This window comes from Monodelphis domestica, chromosome 1 (assembly GCF_027887165.1).
Source record: "Monodelphis domestica isolate mMonDom1 chromosome 1, mMonDom1.pri, whole genome shotgun sequence".
Lineage (NCBI taxonomy): Eukaryota > Metazoa > Chordata > Mammalia > Didelphimorphia > Didelphidae > Monodelphis > Monodelphis domestica.
The window spans coordinates 629,666,753-629,687,882 of record NC_077227.1 but is presented as its reverse complement, the minus strand read 5'-3'; positions in this window follow the sequence as shown (position 1 = coordinate 629,687,882).

Below are 21,130 nucleotides of genomic sequence, written 5' to 3'. Positions count from 1 at the left end.
CTGTCTATTCTGTATTAAGTTCATTTTCACTCTTATACTACTAAGGCTGCAATGAGCCAGCTGTGCTTCTTCCCCTGCCACTTATTCTGTATTGCATCTGAGTTTTGCTGTGAGTTTATTCAGTGCTCTCTTCTCATACTCCAGTGAAATAAGTCCTCCTTCCTTTGTCTTCATATTGTTCTGAACCAAAGAACTACTTTACCCTTTCTTCTGTCGATTCTACCACTCAAAGGATCCTTTCTTAAATTATACATAGTAAATATCTAAAACCAAGAACAATCATTATTTGTAACAGAGATGAACTTGAAGCTTTCTCTATAAGATCAGGAGTGAAATAGGATATCCATTATTACCACTATTATTCAGAATTGTGCTGGAAATACCAACTGTAGCAATATGAGAAGAAAAAAAAGAACTGAAGGAATAAAAAAATTAGGAAACAAAAGTCTCACTATTTGCAGATAATATGTTGGTATCCTTAGAGAACACTAGAGAATTAACTTAAAAAATAATTGAAATAATGAACAACTTTAGCAAAGTTGCAGGAGGTAAAATAAAACCACACAAATTATCAGCATTTCTACATATTACCAACAAAATCCAGGAGGAAGAGGTAGAAGAGAAATCTATTTAAAACAACAACAGACAACATAAAATACTTGGGACCCGACTTGCCAAGACAAACACAGGGAGTAAATGAACACAATTATAAAACCTTTCACATAAATAAAGACAGGTCTAAACAAGTGGATAAATATTAATTGTTTATGTGTGGGCCAAACTAATATAATAAAAAATACAATTCTACCTAAGTTAATTTACTTATTGAAGTGCCATAACAATCAAACTTTCAAGGAATTATTTTATTGAGCTGGAAAAAAATAATCAGAAAACTGATATGGAAGGACAGAAGGTTAAGAATGTTAAAAGAATCAATTTTTTAAAAGTGTGAAAGAAGGTGGCCTTATTGTACCAGATTATAAATTTTATAATAAAGTGGTAATCATCAAAACAATATGGTACTTGCTAAAAAATAGAGTGGTAGATCAGTGGAATAGATTAGATAGATAATATACTTTGATAAATAACCTAGCAATCTAGTGTTTGCTAAACCCAGAGATTTTGGGTTTTAACCCAAAATTTGAGGGGTAACAATTTGCATTTTGACAAAAATTACTGGAACAACTAGAAAGCATTTTTTCAGGAACTAGGTATAGATCAATATCTTGCATTTATCTTGAATACCAAGATGCAATAAAAATAAATAGTTTAGACATAAAGGGTGATAAGCAAATTAGGATAGAAAATAAAGAGTGATAAGCAAATTATTTTTAAAAAAGGTGATAAGTAAACTGTAAAGATTAAAATTTTGGGAAACTGAGACAGGTAGAAATTAGTTTCTCTCTGCAAGGAGTATTATATTTTAGAGGTTTATTGAAGATTAAGAATTAAAGAAAATACAGGATAAGAAAGCACGTGTCTAGGCCCAGGGGCCTAGACAACCTCACCTACATTATGAAAAGAGTCGTATCTGCTTGCAAGTGGAAACAGGAAAGGGCCACAAAAGCCTTTGCAATCAGGTTAAATACCCTATCTCATTCTCGGCCCAGGTGAGGTTTCAGTGAGATTAGAGAGCATTCTGGGGAAATGGAGCAAGGGCTTCTGGGGATTGAAGTCTTGGATTCAAGTATCCATTTTTATAAAATTAGCATAGAAAAATGTACCTGTCAGATCTTTGGATAAGGGAAGAGTTTACGACCAAACAAGAGACAGAAAGGATAATGGAAAGTAAATTGAATAATTTTGATTACATGAAATTAAAAGGGTTTTTCACAAACAAGTAATGCTGTCATAAATTAGAAGGAAAATAGAAAACTGTGGAAATTTTTTACAGTAAGTTTTTCTGATTAAGATCTGATTTCTCAACTACATATAGAACTGAGCCAAATTTATAAAAATAAAAGTCATTCCCCAGTCAATAAATGATCAAAGGATATGAACAGTTTTCAGAAGACATCAAAACTACCAATAATCAATAAAAAAAATGCTCTAAATCACTACTAATTAGAGAAATGCCGGTTAAAACACTTTGAGGTACCACCACTCTATCCACTATGTCATCTAGATGACTTGGCTATAATACGCTTCAGAGTTCTCATTTTAAAGGCTTTTAAAATTTTTTCTCCTTAGCTCTTGGTTCTAACAAAAAGGCATGGAAGACATGAACTCAAAGCTAGTCTCAGAACTTACCAGCTTTGTGACTTTGGGCCAGTCACCTAATCTTTGCCTGCCTCAGTTCTCTTATTTATAAAATGGGGATGATAATACCACCTACCTCCCAGGTTGTTGAGAAGATGAAAAAAGATATTATTTTCAAGTTGCTTTGAAAACCTTAAAGTTCCATGTATGTTATAGCTATTTATCACTATCATCATCACCATCTAATGCTTCCAGGTCATAGTAAAAATACTAAAAAGCATCCAGGAAGACGAATTCAAATATCAAGGAGCCAGTTCAGATAAAAAAAAAAATTTAGTAGCCACCAGCCAAAAGCCAAAGTGAGTAGAATCCTAGTATGTAGGAAAAATGGATCTTTATTTATAAAAGATTTTGACACATTTCTTTTAAAAAAAAAGAGAGAGTAGAGCTAAGTAAAAACTTTGAAACACAAATACAGGAGTCAAGAGAAACATAAAAGGTAAAGATGAATAAGAAATCATAAAAGACTCAGTAAGGATAAACTTTGACCTTAGGAATGTAAAAAGGAATCCTTTATTCCTTTTCTCTAATTTAATGGGGGACCTGGAGGTCCTTTTACCATAGAGATGTGTTGGGACTAACCAGCCCACAATGAAAGGAAGTAGAAACCAGAGAGACAGGAAGTGAGGTTAGAAGGGGATGAGGAGAGCAGTGAGGGTCTCTCCATCTTGAGATGTTGAAGAGAGAAGGTGGATAAAGACTTTTTTTAGGGTTACCCATTTTTCCTGCTGGTGACCGGAAATCCTTCCCCCCAACACTTCCCAATTGAATGACTTTATGAAGAGAAACCTGAACAGACTTTACCTCAGCTTCTGTTGCCCAGGTGTGAGTCAATCTGACTTTCGCTCAGGCTGCCAAGGCCTGAGTTCCCCCCAGACTCAAGGAGGGAGAAAAAGGGTTTATATAGAGACAGGGACCCCCTTTTCCCACTTTCCTGTTCCCATTCTTCCCTGACCATTATTCCTTTTGTATTACTTGATTGAGTTAACATTAAAAGTTATCTTTTCCCCAAGCTGTGTGAGTGAACGGAAACAAGGGGAGACCCTTCTGTCTTGAGTAGTGGAGGGGGGACAAGAGGGACAAGAACAAATTGGGGAGAACAGCTTTAGCTAAGGAGGGAAGGCAGAAGGGAGAAGATCTTCAAACCCCCTCTCCTCTCTCTGAGCCAACCTGTTACATCTACTGTCTCCCCTGAACCCCACTTTGAAGAAGGGGGGTTCTCTCTCTCCCCTCCTCAATACCAAAAGTCCAAGCTTCCCTCATCAGGGTACATTCCTTCCTTTCCCTTCCCTGTCTCTTATTTCTTTTTAAAACAATATTTGTTTATTTGTTATCTTCTCCATTAGATTGTAATCTCCTTGAAGATAAAGATTGTCTTTTGTCTTTTGTTGCAACCTCAGAACTTAACATAGTGACTGGCACATGGTATTTGTTAATTGATTGACTAGATATGACCAGGATCCCTAAATGTCCATGTCCTGAAAGAGGATACAATCTATTCAATGAGCAAGATAATGTACCATTTCCAATTAGAGCACCACAACTTCACGTAGGCTTTGGAAATAGATGCCAACTGGCAGCTTTGTTGCTAACTACTTAGTTCCAGGTCAGGGATCCAATGTGTTCAATGGTAGTGTTCATGGATAAGGAATAACCTTGGACCCTCAGCTATGTATTGAGGAACAAATTCAGTAGAAGGCAGATTTATAGGAAGACTGTGTGAGTCAGATACCAGAAGTGGCACAGAGTCTCAATTTTAAATTTTATTACAATATGAATCTTTCAGAGAACTAATCAGGGTGGAAATCCCAGATCAAAGAGAAAGTTATACTTATTTCACTCTCAACCAGAAGAGCTTTCTATATGGTTAATAGTTTAGAAAAACCAAACCTTACTTTCTGTATTTGTATCAATTCTAAGACAAAAAGAAAAAAAGGGGGGCTAGGCAAATGGGGTTAAGTGACTTGTCCAGAATCACACAACTAAGAAGTGTCTAAGGCCTGATTTAAATGAGCCCAGGTCCTCCTGACTCCAGGCGTGGAATTCTATCCACTGTATCACCTAGATATTTCATTGGCTAATAGGTTTTGAGTCCAGTAGCAGTCTACAATAACTTCCAATTTTGTAAAAGACCAAAACAGTGTTGCTCAGGCATAAATCTGGATCAGAAACTTATAGAGCTCAGATGAAGGGATTGAAAGTGAGAAGGAAAGCCTAATCATCAGATTTTGCCCAGGGTCAGACCACTTTAATATTGATTAAAGTTTTCAAGTCCCTGGTCTAAAGTCTTTCTTTCTGAGATCTTGGGGATAAAAACACTACACAATATTCCAAGAAAGTATAAATAGAACCAGTCTAGACCTTTCCTCCAGAAGACTGCAGAGCCTGGCTTTAATATAATGTCCAAAATCAGAAAGTAGACTGGAAAAATGAACAAAAAACATGAATCCCACCATAAAAAAGCAATTATGGTGACAGGGGTTCTCACATTACAAAACCAGAAAAAGAGAAAACTATCTATAATAAAAAATTCAAAGGAAAACGCAGCTTGGATACAAATTCAACTAGATTTCCTAAAATACTTTAAACAAGAGTTTTCAAAAAGTGTTTTATAAATGAAAGAAGAGTGCTAGTGGGTAAAAAAATTTTTGAAAAAGAAATGAGAGCTAAGGAAGAAAGAATTGTGCTTGCTTCGGCAGCACACATACTAAGGAAAAACATATCGAAAAAGCAATGAACAGTTTGGCATATGACATAAAAATTTTACCTACACCACAAACTCTCTATAGATAACAATAGACAAAATAGAAGCCAATGGATTCACAAAATAGCAAGAAATATTAAAAGAAAGTAATAATAATAGAAAAAATAAAAGAAAATTTTAAGTATTTCGTAAGTAAAAAACAACTGATGGGAAAATGGATTAAGAAAAGAAAATTTAAGGATCATCAGGCTACTTGATAGCCATAATAAAAAAGGAGACTAGATTTCTATTTAAGAAATCATAAAAGAAAACTACCTAGACTTAGAGATAGGAGGCAAAGTAGAATAGAATGAATTCTCTAGTCATCTCCTGAAAGAAATCCCATGATTGATATTTTTAGGAACAGTATGGTCAAAATTGAGAGCTTTTAAGTAAAGGGCAAAAATGCTACAAGGATATAGAAAGAATGATTTCAAGTAGTAAGGATCCACAGACAGGATCATGCATAACTTAGCAGTACCACTGTAAAGTAGAGAACATGGAATATTCTATTTAAGAAGGCAAAATATATAAGCTTATAGTCAAAAATAATGTATCTAGTAGAACTAAATATAACCCTACAGGGGAAATGGGGGAGAAAGAGATCTTTAGTGAAATCGAAGACTCCCAAATATTCCTAATAAAAAGACCAGAGATACGTAAAAATTTGGCATGTAAACACTGGTATCAAGAGAAACATTAAAAGGCAAACATACATAAACAAGACTGTAATTATAAGAGACTAAACAAGGCTAAATTGTTTATATTCTAATAAGGAGAAATCATATACATATCTCTTCTGCATCTTATTGTTATTAGGGGTCAAACAGGGAATCTAATAAGACATAAGACCTGGAAATGATTATTTTTAGGTCTTGATGATCTTAAAACAAAAATGGAAAGAAAGGGGAAGAGGAATATGTGTGTGTATGTGTGTTTATGTGTATAGTGGAGAAATTCAGTAAAAAATATCCCATATAGTTGGAATGTGCAAATATAGAAGTCTATTAAAAAAGGAGAGTGAAAGGAGTGATTGACACTTAAACTTCATTCTTATTTGAATTGGACAAAGAAGGAAAGAATAAGGTCTGTATTACAAAGAAATAAAAAAAATGGAAAATGACTTATCTGTACCAAAAAAAAAAATTATAGCAGCTCTTTTTGTGTGGCAAAGAACTGGAAACTGAGTAGATGTCCATCAATTAGAGAATGGCCAAACAAGTTGTGGTATGTTTGTGATGGAAAAGTATTGTGTTGTAAAAAATTACAACCAAGACATTTTTAGAAAATCTGGAAAAACTTATAGGAACTGATGCAAATGAAATGAGAAAAACCAAGAGAACAATGCACACAGTAACAGCAACATTGTACCATGATCAACTGTGAATGATTCAGCTATTCTCAGTAATGCAATAATCTAAGACAATTGCAAAGGACTAGTGATTAAAACTTATGTCCACCTGCAGAGAAAGAACTGATGAAGTCTGAATAGAAATCAAAGCATACTATTTCTTATCTTTTTAAAATTTTTAATCTATGTTTTCTTTCATATCATGACTAATATGTAAATATGTTTTGCATGATTGCACATGTGTAACCTATATCAAGTTGCTTGCCTTAGAGAGGGAAAAGGGATGGAAGGGAGGAAAGGATAGAGTTTGAAATTCAGAGTTTAAAAAAAATGCTGAGAATTCTTTTTACCTGTAATTGGAAAAAAATGATTTTTTAAAAGGAGGGAAGAATATGTCCTTGTAATTGGTTTTGGAAATACATTGCATGTAGGTCAAGATGGCGGCATAGAGGCAGCAAAAGTTCAGACCTCTGAAAACCCTTCCTTGCCAATTACAAACTAAATGTGCTTAGGAGTCTGAAAATCAAACCTAACAACAAGACAGAGCCAAGGAACTCTCCTGCTGGACTCAACTTAAAAGGTATGCTCCCAAAAGCTGAAATTCAAGAACACTCTGGTTTAAGGGGAAGGAAGAAGGAAGGTCCTGGGACCCCTCCCCCACCTAGAGTTCTAAGCCTCCAGTGGCAGCTGGAATCTCTGGGCAGGCAAAGGTGCTGGTTTGGAGGGAGTACTTTGTGGGAAAAGCTGTGCCAGGCTCAGAGCATCCAACACAGGCAGTGGGGAAGGAGTTAGAGAAGAGATGCAGAACTCAGAGCTGGTAGCAGTTGCAGCAGCAGAGACATTCCATATTGCCCCCCCCCCCCCCACCTTCCAGAGGTTTTGGCCTCAGGACACATCCAGCAACCCAGATGTACTTAATCCCATCAATGACTTCAGAGGGAAGGGAAGCTCAAGATCCAACACCCCTCCCCCACAGACTGCACTGAGAGATTTACTGACAAAGCTCCAAGGGTGAAGGTGAAAAGAAAAGCCCAAAACCACAAAAAAAAGAGAGAAGAGCAAGAGCTCAAGCAACTGCAGGGAGTAAAGAAGGGGATAAATATGAGCAAACAACAGAAAAAGAAAAAAATAAATTACAATCAATAGCTTCTATATAGGCAATAAACAAAGAGCAAATGGAACAGAGAAGGATGAGGGAACACCAAGCAAAAAAAGACAAACCCCAGCGAATTGGATACAGGCTCTGGAAGAACTCAAAATGCAATTCAAAACACAATTAAGGGAGGTTGAAGACAACTGGGAAAAGAACTTGAAAACTATGATAAGTCATTTGGAAACAGAGGCATTTGAGCTAAAACAAAAAAATAGTGTCTTGAAAGCCAAAATCAACCAGCTTGAAAATGAGGCAAAGGAGATGAAAGATGAGGCAAAGAAGATGAAAGATGAGGTAAAGAAGATGAAAGATGACCTCCAAGGAAAATCAGACCAGAAGGAGAAGGATGACCAAAAAGCCAGGGATGAAATCCAGTCTTTAAGAATCAGAATACAACAACTAGAAACAAGTGACTTCACAAGGCAGCAGGACACTATAAAACAAAATCAAAAGAATGAAAAAATTGAGGGAAATATGAAGCACCTCATTCACAAAACAGAAGATTTAGAAAATCATTCCAGGAGAGACAACTTAAGAATCATTGGTCTACTGGAAGACCATGACAAAAGAAAAATCGTGGACACAATACTACAGGAATTTATTCAAGAAAATTGCCCCGATATTTTAGAATAAGAGGGAAAAGTGGAGATTGAAAGAATCCACAGATAACCTCCTATACTTAATCCCCAACTGACAACTGACAACACCCAGGAATGTTATAGCCAAATTCAAGAACTATCAGACCAAGGAAAAAATATTACAAGCTGCTAAGAAGAAGTCATTCGGATAACATGAAACCACAGTGGGGATAACACAGGATCTGGCTGCATCTACACTGAAGGACTGAAAGGCATGGAATATGATATTCTGGAAAGCAATATCTGAAAAGCAAAATCTGGAAAGTAGGTCTACAACCAAGAATCAACTACCCAGCAAAACTGACTATATTCTTACAGGGGGAAGTATGGTCATTTAACAAAATGGAAGAATTCCAAGTATTTGTAAAGAAAAGACCAGACCTGAACAGAAAAACTGATGCCCAAGCACAGAACTCAAGAGAATCATCAAAAGGTAATTTAAAAATAGGGAAAAACAAAACAAAACAAAAAAGACCCACTTTTTTAAAGACCTAACAAGTTAAAATGATATGTATCCCTATAAGAAAAGAGGTCATTGGTAACTCTTAAAAATTGTTTTTATCACCTGGGCAGCTAGAAGAATTATACTTAGAGGGACAGTGACAAACTGTATAGGATGAAATGCCAAGACATAAATATGTATATAGATACATGTATGCATAAATACATATATATGTGTACATATATGTATATATATACACAACTAGAACTAAAAAAAAGAGGTTAATACTAAAAGAAATGGGAAAATTTATATGTCACAAAGAAGCTCATGGTGGGAGAGGGGAGAGCATCAATACACTGGAAGGGTAAAGAGTTTGGAGATAGAAAATACTCAACTCTTACATGCATTGAAATTGACTCAAAGAGGGAAGAACAATCCAATCCATTGGGGCAGAGGATTGATTTGTGCCCTATAGGGAAATAGATGGGTAACAAACAGTGTGGGGCGGGAAGCTTAGGTCTGTGTGATCATGGACAAGTCACTTAAACTCTGCTCCTTCATTTGATAGAGATGGAAATGACAAACCACTCTGATACCCTTGCCAAGAACCCCATTGATAGTGGTCCATGGAGTCAAAAAGAGTGAGGCACAACTGAACAGCAATATATGTTTATATACACATTGTTTATTATGTGTAGGTATATATATATATATATATATATACACACACACACACACACACACACACACACACACACACACACATATACATACATACATTATCTATACAGCGATATATACTATGTGATCTTGAACATGACCTTTAATTTTTCAGTCCCACAGGCAATTTTCTAAGATTTTTAAGTGGCAGAATTTGAGTGGATGTTCACTGTTAAAGTGAATGTCCACACCAAGAATTCCCTGCATCACAAAAATCAGAAGTCCAGACTAACATATTTACACAGAAACACGCACACACACACACACACACATACTGACAAATATATATGTATACCTGCAAATAATGCTACCATCTTATTGTGCTAATAAGACCCAGCAGTGCTCAAGCCACTCCATCTATAGTCCACTGACTATCCCTTAAAGCACATACCCCTTAATGCTTCCTATTCCTTTTGTACTAAATTTGGACTCCTTTGCCTGGCTTTCAAGGCCTTCTTTGATCAGAAAGTCAAACTTGTTTCTCACTACATGCTCCCAATATGCAGTTTCCCCCCCCCTCTAGTCATTGCCCCATGGTTTTTCCTGATTCATTCCCATTCTTAGGGAATAGAGGATCTCTGAAGCCTGTTCAAGGCACTTCAACTCTCAGTAAATTCCTCTCATCTAAAGTTCTGAAAATTTTAAAGTTTGTACATCATATTTAAATTTCCTCCTTGGATTTTGAATTGTTTGTTTAAATTTTACTTGGAAAAACTACATCCATAAGAAAACTCACAGTGGTTTTATTTTATTCACCCCCCCTCCCCTTTCTATCAGTTACATAGAAGTTCTATCTATTCCATTGCACTAGTGGTATATGGACCTGGAGTAGTGGCAGAGTGAATTCTGGGTAAATACACATTTTTCTATGCCAAATAACTCTTATTTTAGTCTAGCAATTTCAGAAAGCATTTGCAAGGCTATGGAGATTATATCAGTCATTTACCCTATATTTATCATTCCCTTGCTTTCTGGAACTTTTGAAAATATAAGATAATAAAGCTCCAGCACACAGTTATGTTGTGTACAGATATGGAAATTGGTAAGGTGCCAGTAGTAGCAATTATTCTTGGTGCTTTTTTAATGATTCATCCCCCAAGATCTCAGACCCTCTTAATCATTGTTGTTATTGTTCAGTTGTTTCAGTCAAGACTACCTCTTTGTAACTCCATTTACAGTTTTCTTGGCAAAGATACTGGGGTGGTTTGCCATTTCCTTCTCCCGCCCATTTTTACAGATAAGGAACTGAGGCAAACAAGTTTAAATGACTTGTCCAGGATCACATAGCTAACTAGTATCTGAAACCAGAATTCAAGATGAGCCTTCCTGACTCCAAATCCAAGTATTCTATCCACTGTACCGCCTCATCGCCCTTTTAATAATTAAGACTACCAAATAGGCTACATAAAGTATCCTGCTTTTTTTCTCCCTATATGTCTAGAACATTAGTTTAAATATTTATCAGGTAGAAGCTATTAAGATGTACCAGGGCCTTTCCAATAGAATCATAGAGCTGGAAGGGGCCTCTTGAAATCTCTAAGAGTAAGTATAGTGGCATACCTAAGTTACTTCACACACACACGCACACACACACACACACACATATACACATATATAACCTATCTTCTTAACCAATTATTTAGCAGTGCTTATTGTCATTTGAATTAATTCGGGGCAACTAGGTGGGGTAGTAAATAAATCTTTGGGTTAGAAGTAAGTAAAATCTGGCCTAAGACACAACCTGGAACCCTAGAAGTTGTCACAACTTTTATAATCTCAGGTTTTTCATCCTGAGAAGAAAATGTCATCATTTCATTCACTTTCCTCTCAAGGTTGTTGTAAGGATCACATGATATAATAATTAAGTGCTTAGCACAGTGTCTGGCACATAGTCAGTGCTATATAAATATTAGCTATTAGGAGAGAGAGACAGAGAGACAGACAGAGACAGAGTTAGATGAAAGATGAAACATTTAATGAGCTTTTACTATGTACTAAATACTGTGTTAAATGTTAGGTATATAAGCAAGACAGCCCCTTGCCTCAAAGAATTTATATTCCTTTTTTATTACTAATTTTTAATATTCTTTGTTGCACATGACCACAATTTCCCTCTACCTTCCCAGAGAGCTGTCTCATATAACAAATAATATATTTAAAGAGAGGAAAAAAAGAATATTATTCTAAATTTTGGAGTCTATAGGGAATTTCTTATCAATGACCTTGTGATACACATTTATTAATAGAATCTATGGGGACAAAGAATATATGCATTTTATTCACTTCAGCTGAATTATTCAAATTACTTTCTGAAATGGCTATACTGATTCATAATTCCAAAAACAATGTTCTTCTACATTAACTTCAACATTCTATATTTTGTCATCTTTGCCAGTTTCAGAGTTGTTTTGATTTTCATTACTCTAATTATTAGTGATTTAAAAAATTATTTCATATGATTATTAATAATTTATTAACAGTTCAGGTATATGAAGTGTATAGTGGAGACTGTGGGGACTTGGCAAACCCTTTTCAGGGCTGCTTATTCACCTTTGAAATACACCAACTCCACCAAAAAGTTGTCACATATTCAGCAGCACACCTCTCTAAAACTGTTTTACTCCTGTAAAACCATTCTGGGCAGAGGGGCTAAACCAGGCTGAGGGTAGCCAACAGGACTCAAACCTATGGATGAGTTGTCTATCTCAAGCATGTGAAGACTTCTCAGAGTAATTGTAGATGAGAATAGTTTGTTCCAATGGATACAAAGGTAATTGAAGCAGGTGCTGTGGAGTGATTTAAAGTTCCATCAGATATGGAAGATGCCAAGGTCATTCACTGCATCCTGACCAATTGCCAATTTTCTTGACTTTTGTCTTGCCTGTGGACTTCAATGGCTCTGGAAGAGAGAATGAGGCTGAGGACTTCGTGCAACTGTGTGGAAAGCCATCAAGCCCACGCTGTCTGACATGGTCGCACATGAGTTCCAGAGTTGCAAAGTGACTTTTTGGAAAAACAAGGTACCCACGGAACTCCCCTCTGTGTGACTTCTCCCTCTAATGGAATTGTTATGATTATTGTTCCCTCCTCAATACAGGAGAAATCATATGAGAGCAAAGACTTATAGGATTAATACACACACATCCCACCTTAATCCCCCCAGATTATTACCCTAAAAGATTTCATTCACAGAATTAAAACTGTATCAGTTAAAATTTAGGGGAGTCGGGGAGACTGAGGCAGGTAGAAATTAGTTTCTCTCTGCAAGGAGTATTATATTTTTTAGAGGTTTATTGAAGATTAAGGATTAAAGAAAGTACAGGATAAGAGACACATGTCCAGGCCATAGAGTGGCCTAGACACAACCTCACCTACATTATGAAAAAAAGCCAGGCCTGCCCCAAAACGGAAGTCCAAGAGTCAAGAGAAGCCCTCAAAAGCCTTTGAATCAGCTTAAATACCTTCTCGATCTCGGCCCAGGTGAGATTACAAGGCATTCTGGGGAAGTGGAGCAAAGGCTCGTGGGGATTGTAGTCCTGTATTTGAGTCTATTTTTTACAAAACCTAAAGATCATTACCCCCCTCCTTTCCCTCTCCACAGAGTTACATTTACTCCTATTACAAGTCAGTCAAGCCAAGAACATCAATCACTTTCAAGCCCAGATCAACAGGACACACTTTGCTAGTTTGTTATGTTATAATAGCCAGAGCAACATCCCCAAGTACCTGAGTAAAACACAAGAAAAATAGAACTTGTAAATTGAGGAAAACCCCAAATCTGGTCTGTCATTAAATTGCCCTCTAACCACTTACCTAGCTACAAAATGTTTTGTTAACCATCTCTTAAGTGAATTGTGATTGATTGTGAAAGCTGATCAAAAGTAACAATGATTCTCTTAGGTCAGGGAGAACTAACCTCTAGATCACCCTGTTTATGTCATTTATCTATAGCAACAATGTTTCATTGACTATATCCTTAGGCTACGTATCTGTTAAGTACTATGGAAACATATATGTAGAAAATTGAGTGTGTGCTAAAGAAGTATGTAATCACAAACCTATATAATAAATGAACCCCATGCTATACATGTGGGACTGAGCACATAGCATCTCATCTCCATTACTCGACTGGATCATCACACTTGTGGATGGAGTAAGCCCGGACATTCAGAGAGACTGCTGGATGGCTCTCAAAGCAATCATACCTCACCAAAAATCTAATTAACATGCAGATTGTCACCCCATGATGTCAGTGGTCCTCCTCAAAAGGAAGGACAAGCAAAAACAGTTTCTCTTTAAAGCAGTTTGTTCAGTGGTGAAGGAATACTATTGTGATATAAGAAATGATAAGCAGGATGATTTCAGAAAAAGCTGAACAAAATAAACAACTAGGAGAACATTTACACAGTAACAGCAATACTGGACGTTGGTCAAATGTGGAAACTTAGCTATTCTCAGCAATGCAATGACTTTGGACAATTCTGAAGTACTTATGACAAAGAATGCTATTCATTTCCAGAGAAAGAACTATTGGAATCAGAGGGATGTGGATCAAAGCATGTTATCTTTCACAACAAGGAATTTACAGTTTTATTTTGAGATTTTGGTTTTATATGAGTGTTCTCTTACAAAAATGATCAATATGGAAGTATGTTGTTCTTGAAAATATATGTGTGTGTGTGTGTGTATATATATATATAAATATATATATAAATATATATATATATATATATATATATATATATATATATATATATATGGGGTGTATGGGGTGCTCAGGGAGGGGTAGTATCTCTGGTATGGAGGGCTTGTCGTGCCCTCCTAGGGAAGCTCTCCAGCCTCTGACCCTCACCTGACACCCAGCTCTCACTTGTGGCTCCCAGTAGGTGCTAACATGCGGCAGCGGCCACATCCCAGGCAATGGCTTCGACAGGCCGGCCAAACCTTGTGAGGGTAGCCATCGGCTCGTTGACCCATGGTGAACCAGGGCTTTGCTCACCCAGCATGTGAAGACTGCTTTGGCTGAACAGACGGAAGAAACCAATAAGAAGGTTCAACGGCTGAGATGGCGACGCAGCAAAGCACTGTGGAGTGCTTAGGGCGTGTTGAAGCACAAAGGACAACACGGACATCCAATGCAGCTGAGGAAGTCTCCAGGTGTAACAACTTTTCGTGTCAATGGACCCAGGCTTCCAACGCTGAGAGAGTGGGACTGTCTCTGTGCATCGGCTTTTCCACTTAAATCTCTTTCACGCACAAGTATCTTTGTGTATACTCATCTATCCTAACCCTGTCCATCCTCTTCAAGACCTGCGGCAATGGGGGAGTGGCAACGCAACAGGTGGAGGTGACCACTGGCAGTTGTAGTCACAATCCTGCACGTAGGCGGCCCACGGACCAGTGGTCGCTCAGCCCTGTGGGCAGCAGGGAAGTTCGGCAGCATCCTGGGCGACTGAGCAGCCCTCTCTAGGACAGCACTGCTCACCCTAATCAAGGGAGGGGACTAGAAAAGGTGTCCCAAACATTGCCTGCCCTACAAACACCTGGTCAGCACACCGTGGCTGGCGGGTCATCCCCTTTAAGCGGTTGAAATCAAAGAAAAAATACAAAGAAACTCCTACTAGGAGCATGGAACATCAGAACATTACTTGATAGAGAGAATACCCCAAGACCTGAGAGAAGAACAGCTCTAATCGGTAAAGAACTGGCGCGATATAACATCGACATCGCAGCCTTAAGCGAAACACGCTTACCAGAAGAAGGATCACTCAGCGAACCCACCACTGGATACACCTTCTTCTGGAAAGATAGAGCCACAAATGAAGACAGAATTCACGGTGTTGGCCTGGCCATCAAGACCAGTTTGCTCAAACAGCTGCCAGACTTGCCTGTGGGCATCAGCGAGAGGCTCATGAAGATCTGTTTGCCTCTCAACAAAGACCGGTATGCCACAATCATCAGCGCATATGCCCCTAAACTGACCAGCACAGAGGAGACCATCGAGCAGTTCTACTCTGACCTAAGTGCCATCCTGCACTCAGTGCCCACAAATGACAAGCTGATACTACTGGGAGACTTCAACGCCCGCGTTGGCCAGGACCATGAAAGATAGAAAGGAGTGCTTGGCAAACACAGCGTGGGCAAAATGAACAACAATGGCCTACTGCTACTCAGCAAATGCTCAGAGTTCGAACTCACCATCACGAACACTGTGTTCAGAATGGCGAACAAATATAAAACAACGTGGATGCACCCAAGGTCAAAACAGTGGCATCTCATTGACTACATCATTGTACACCAGTGAGACATCCAGGATGTAAAGATCACCAGAGCCATGAGAGGAGCTGAATGCTGGACAGACCACCGATTGGTTAGAGCGACTCTTCAAATGCGCATTGTGCCTCGCCATCCAAAACGCACCCAGAGAGTTCGCGCATTTTACAATGTGAATCGTCTTAGAGATCCATCTTATTTGCAAACATTCCAGTCCTGCCTGGACAACAAGCTGTCTGCCAAGGGACCACTCACTGGAAGTTCAACCGAGAAATGGAACCAGTTCAGAGACGCAGTAAAGGAAACATCAAAGGCAGTCCTAGGCCCAAAACAACGCAACCACCAGGACTGGTTCGACGAGAACAACACTGCTATTGAAGACCTATTGAGCAAGAAGAACAAAGCCTTTATGGAGTGGCAAAATAACCCAAACTCTGCTCCTAAAAAGGACAGATTCAAGTCCAAGCCACGGCACAGTGTGAGATCAGGAAGTTGCAAGACCGATGGTGGGAAAAAAAGGCAGAAGAAATCCAGCGGTTTGCTGATATGAAAAACTACAATTTTTCAGTGCCCTCAAGACTGTCTATGGACCATCAAAACCCACCACCATTCCCTTGCTATCCTCTGACGGTGACACTCTCATAAAAGATAAAAAAGGCATCAGCAGTAGGTGGAAAGAACACTTCAGTCAGCTTCTCAACCGACCCTCTTCAGTCGACCAAAGCGCCCTTGACCAGATCCCCCAAAACCACTCCATTGAACAGCTTGATGTCCCTCCTTCAATAGAGGAAGTCCAAAAAGCCATTAAACAAATGAGTGCAGGCAAGGCACCCGGTAAAGAAGGGATCCCAACCAAGGTGTACAAGGCCTTAAATGGAAAGGCGCTCCAGGCATTCCACATAGTGCTGACCAGCATATGGGAAGAGGAAGACATGCCCCCAGAACTCAGAGATGCCACCATCGTAGCCTTATATAAGAACAAAGGCTCATGAGCAGCCTGTGACAACTATAGAGGCATCTCACTACTCTCCACTGCCGGAAAGATCCTCACCCATTTTATACTCAACAGACACCTGTCATCTGTTTCAGAGCAGAACCTGCCTGAATCACAATGTGGCTTCCGACCAGATCTCAGCACCATCGACATGGTCTTCACGGTGAGGCAAATGCAGGAAAAATGCCTTGAGCAGAACCTGAGTCTCTACATTGTCTTCATAGACCTGACAAAGGCATTCGACACAGTGAACAGGGATGCATTGTGGGTGATCCTCAGCAAGCTCAGTTGCCCAGCAAAATTCGTCAAACTGATCCAGCTCTTTCATGTCGACATGACAGGGGAAGTCCTATCTGGTGGAGAGACTTTCGATCGCTTCAACATCTCCAATGGCGTGAAACAAGGCTGTGTCCTCGCTCCGGTACTATTCAACCTATTTTTCACCCAAGTATTACGACATGCTGTGATGAATCCAAACCTGGGCGTCTACATCAAAAACCGACTGGATGGCTCAGTATTCGACCTTCGCCGCCTGACTGCAAAAACAAAGACAACAGAGAGACTCATCCTGGAAGCTCTCTTTGCAGATGACTGTGCTCTCATGGCCCACCAAGAAAATCATCTCCAAACCATTGTGGACAGGTTCTCTACCGCAACAAAACTGTTTGGCCTGACCATTAGCCTCAGCAAAACAGAGGTGCTGTTCCAACCTGCACCAGGGAGGCCAAAGAACCAGCCGTGCATTACAATCGATGGCACGCAGCTTTCTAATGTCAACACTTTCAAGTACCTGGGCAGCACCATCGCCAACGACGGGTCCCTAGACCACGAGATTAATGCCAGGATCCAAAAGGCCAGTCAGGCACTCGGGCGGCTGCGCTCCAAAGTCCTCCAACACAGTGGTGTAAGCACTGTGATGAAGCTCAAAGTGTATAATGCAGTGGTCCTCAGCTCGCTCCTGTACGGTTGTGAGACATGGACACTGTACCGGAAGCACATGAAACAGCTGGAGCAATTCCACCAACGCTCCCTCCGGTCAATCATGAGGATCCGATGGCAGGACCGAATCACCAACCAGGAAGTCCTCGACAGAGCCAACTCCACCAGCATCGAAGTCATGGTCCTCCAAACCCAGCTCCGATGGCCTGGACACGTCATCCGCATGGACCCACAGCGAATACCAAGACAGGTATTCTATGGTGAACTGTCAGCTGGACTCAGGAAATAAGGTCGACCAAAGAAAAGATTCAAGGATCAGCTAAAGTTCAACTTGAAGTGGGCTGGCATTACACCAAAGCAACTAGAACTCACTGCCTCTGACAGAAGCAGCCGGCGAACCCACATTAACCATGCCGCCACCACCTTTGAAGATGAGCGACGTCGACGTCTTGCCGCTGCGCGTGAACGCCGACACCAGGCCACAACCGCACCTCCTGTAACAACTGGAGTCCCATGCCCCATGTGCCACACACTGTGTGCCTCAGTCTTTGGACTCCAAAGCCACATGAGGGTACATCAATAGATGATAATGCACAAAGACAATAGTCATTCTCGATCACCGAGAGACTACTATACATATATATATATATATACATATATATATATATATATATATATATATATATATATATATATATATATATATATATATATATGTTCCAGATCAAATTGCTTACCATCTCAAAGTGGAGGAAAAGGGAGGGAGGGAGACAGTTTGGATCTTATAATTTTGGAAAATATATGTTGAAAATTATTACATGTAAATGAGAAAATAAACTATCTTTGAATAAAAAAAACTTGTTGGTTCACATACTTTGGACACTTTAGATAGAAGAGCTCAGGAAGATCTGAGTTTATCTACTTTTGGCACAAACTAAAAGTTTTTTAAGTACCAGGAAAGTCACTTAATGACTCTGTGTTTATGTAACTACTTATAAGTTACAAAAAAGGCGCCAGCCTGCATTTCTAGAAGGATTTTCCTCCCTGTACCAGTGAATTTGAAGATACAGTATCTAGTCCTATCTCTATAAAACAAAATAGAGTTACAAAGTTAACACAGTTTTATTATTGACTTATTTCTGTATATTTTCCAGGAAAAAATATACATCTCCTTGTATTGTAAATTATATCATTGAGGCAGCTAGGTGGCTCAGAGGATAGAGGGCCAGGCCGGGAGACAGGTAGTCCTGGGTTCAAATGTAGTCTCAGACACTTCTTACCAATGTGACCCTGAGCAAGTCTTTTGCCTTGGAATTGATATTGTTTCAATTCTAAGATGAAAGGTAAGGGTTTAAAAAAATATATAAAATTTCAGTGTGAATAGAGCTCATATCAAATAATTGTCTAGGAGCTTAACTAAAATATTGAACATTTCACATACTAACAATATTCAACTTAATAAGGTTAAATTTATGTAGGAAAACTGTATTCTTGTTCTTCTACTTTTTTACCTTTAAATTAATTAAGAGCTTATTTCACAAGTCACTTGCTTCCTCCTAATTGATAAAAGTATATTGTTTGAGTGATATATGACCAGTCAATGAAAAATACATAATACTGCTCTATAAGGGGCAATGCAAAAGGGGTTGAGAGTCTTCATTCTTGAACTTCCTGATTTCTATGGGTTGAATTCACAATTTTGTCATTCTATTCCATTGTAAACTTGGCTAATTCTCCCCTTCCCCCAACTCTCCACAGAACCATAATAACGTGCTCATTATATTGATGATAGGAATGAATTACTGAAGCCTTTTTAGTCATTCATTTGCTTAGTAAGAAATATCACAATTGATATTTGTATAATACTTTAATATATTATCTAATTTAATCCTCACAATAGCCCTATGAGGTAAACACTACAGGATATTATCCCCATTTTACAGAAGGGTAAACTGAGGCACAAAGCCATTAAATGACTCACCTAAACATTATACAGCTATTATGTGCTTAGGGGAAAGATTTGAATGCAGGTTTCTTTATTGGCTTGCCTAGAACTCTATCCATTCTGCCCATATGTCAAATCATGACAAAGTATCCCATGAGAAACTATTTTTAGCTTTAATGAATTGATGTTCTGTATCCAGTTCATAGAAATCTCCTAAATATATGAAGAATGAGTCATATCAACCCAAATCTAAGTTTGGAAAGCATTCCTGTCCTGTATATGAACCTACTTAGATAGGCTGGCTGAGTTCCAGGCATATCTTTTTGGGCAGGGGTTCTGTTTTATCTGGGAGGCAGTATTATATAAGACAAGCAATTGTCTGGAAATTCAGAATAATAGGTAGACTTCTCATTTGGTGACCAATATATTCTGTGATGTTGAGGCAGGCATTTAGATTCCCTATATATTAGTGTCATCACTTATGTAAAAAAAATATCTAATTCTACTGCCCACTGGTAATCTCCATGAAAACTGGTAGACCCATTGGAGAAAGGTATGTAAACATTTCCATAGTGGAAATAATATCACAAGCTAAAATTATTATTTACAATGAATATATTCAATTTGATTAAATTTATCAAACATTTTATAAGTTCTATGTGGAAGGTACTGTTAGATATTATGGAAACAAAGGAAAAATTAAAGCAGCAGCTAGCTTCAAAGAACTTATATTTAATTTGGAAACTTAAAATAGAAAACAAATGTCAGAATCCCATCCTAGCTAATATTATTATGAGGCTCATCTTTTTAGCAATAGTATTCTTTGGAAGATATTGTATTATATGCAAATAATAGAATGCTACAATTGCTAAAAAAAAATAAAGTTGAGGCTTCTCCAAGTGTTGATGAAGGAGTGATTAGGAGGTAAGAAATCTTATAAATAGGAATATTGTATGGAAGTTTCATAAAGATTGTCATCAGAGAAATTAGTTAAATAAATATGGAGTGGCCATGTAGAAAGAGAAGAGGATAACTGATGGTCAGTTCACAAGCTTAAATTGGTATCTATGACCTGACATAAGATGAAGGCCCTAGTACTTTGAATGGATATTTTGTCAGAGATTTATGGGAAGACATGAATAGGAGTCATATAGAATAGGCAAGCTTGGATGGATTGTGTTTGGCAAAGTGGATATTTACATTGGTAAAATAACAGATCCCCTGAAATATCAAGGAATGGAAAAGTGGACATAGTGATAGCTAAAATTAAGTCCTGACATTTCAATTTAAAAATTGGAACAAGAGTAATTAACATTTATATGTACTTTTTATGTCATTAAGTAAACAATACAGATTAAACACATCTCAAAATTTCATCTAACGCTCTGCCCTCTAAATGGTTGCCAACTCATTAGGCAGAATGGGTCAGGGGTTCCCAGGCTTCCTTGATCTGAAGCTCCTGTTGAGTCAACTGAAATATTAAAAAACTGAAAGAAGAGTGAGCATATATTGAGACAGTGTTTTCTACACAGGGTGGTTGATTTTCCCATAAGCAATCAGTGGAGTCAGACAAATTTCTTGTAGATGAAAGAACTGCTACCAATTTTGGCAGAATAAAATGGTTCCCAGTTATATTTTCATTCCCAGTATTGCCACTGGTGAATACAGTAGGA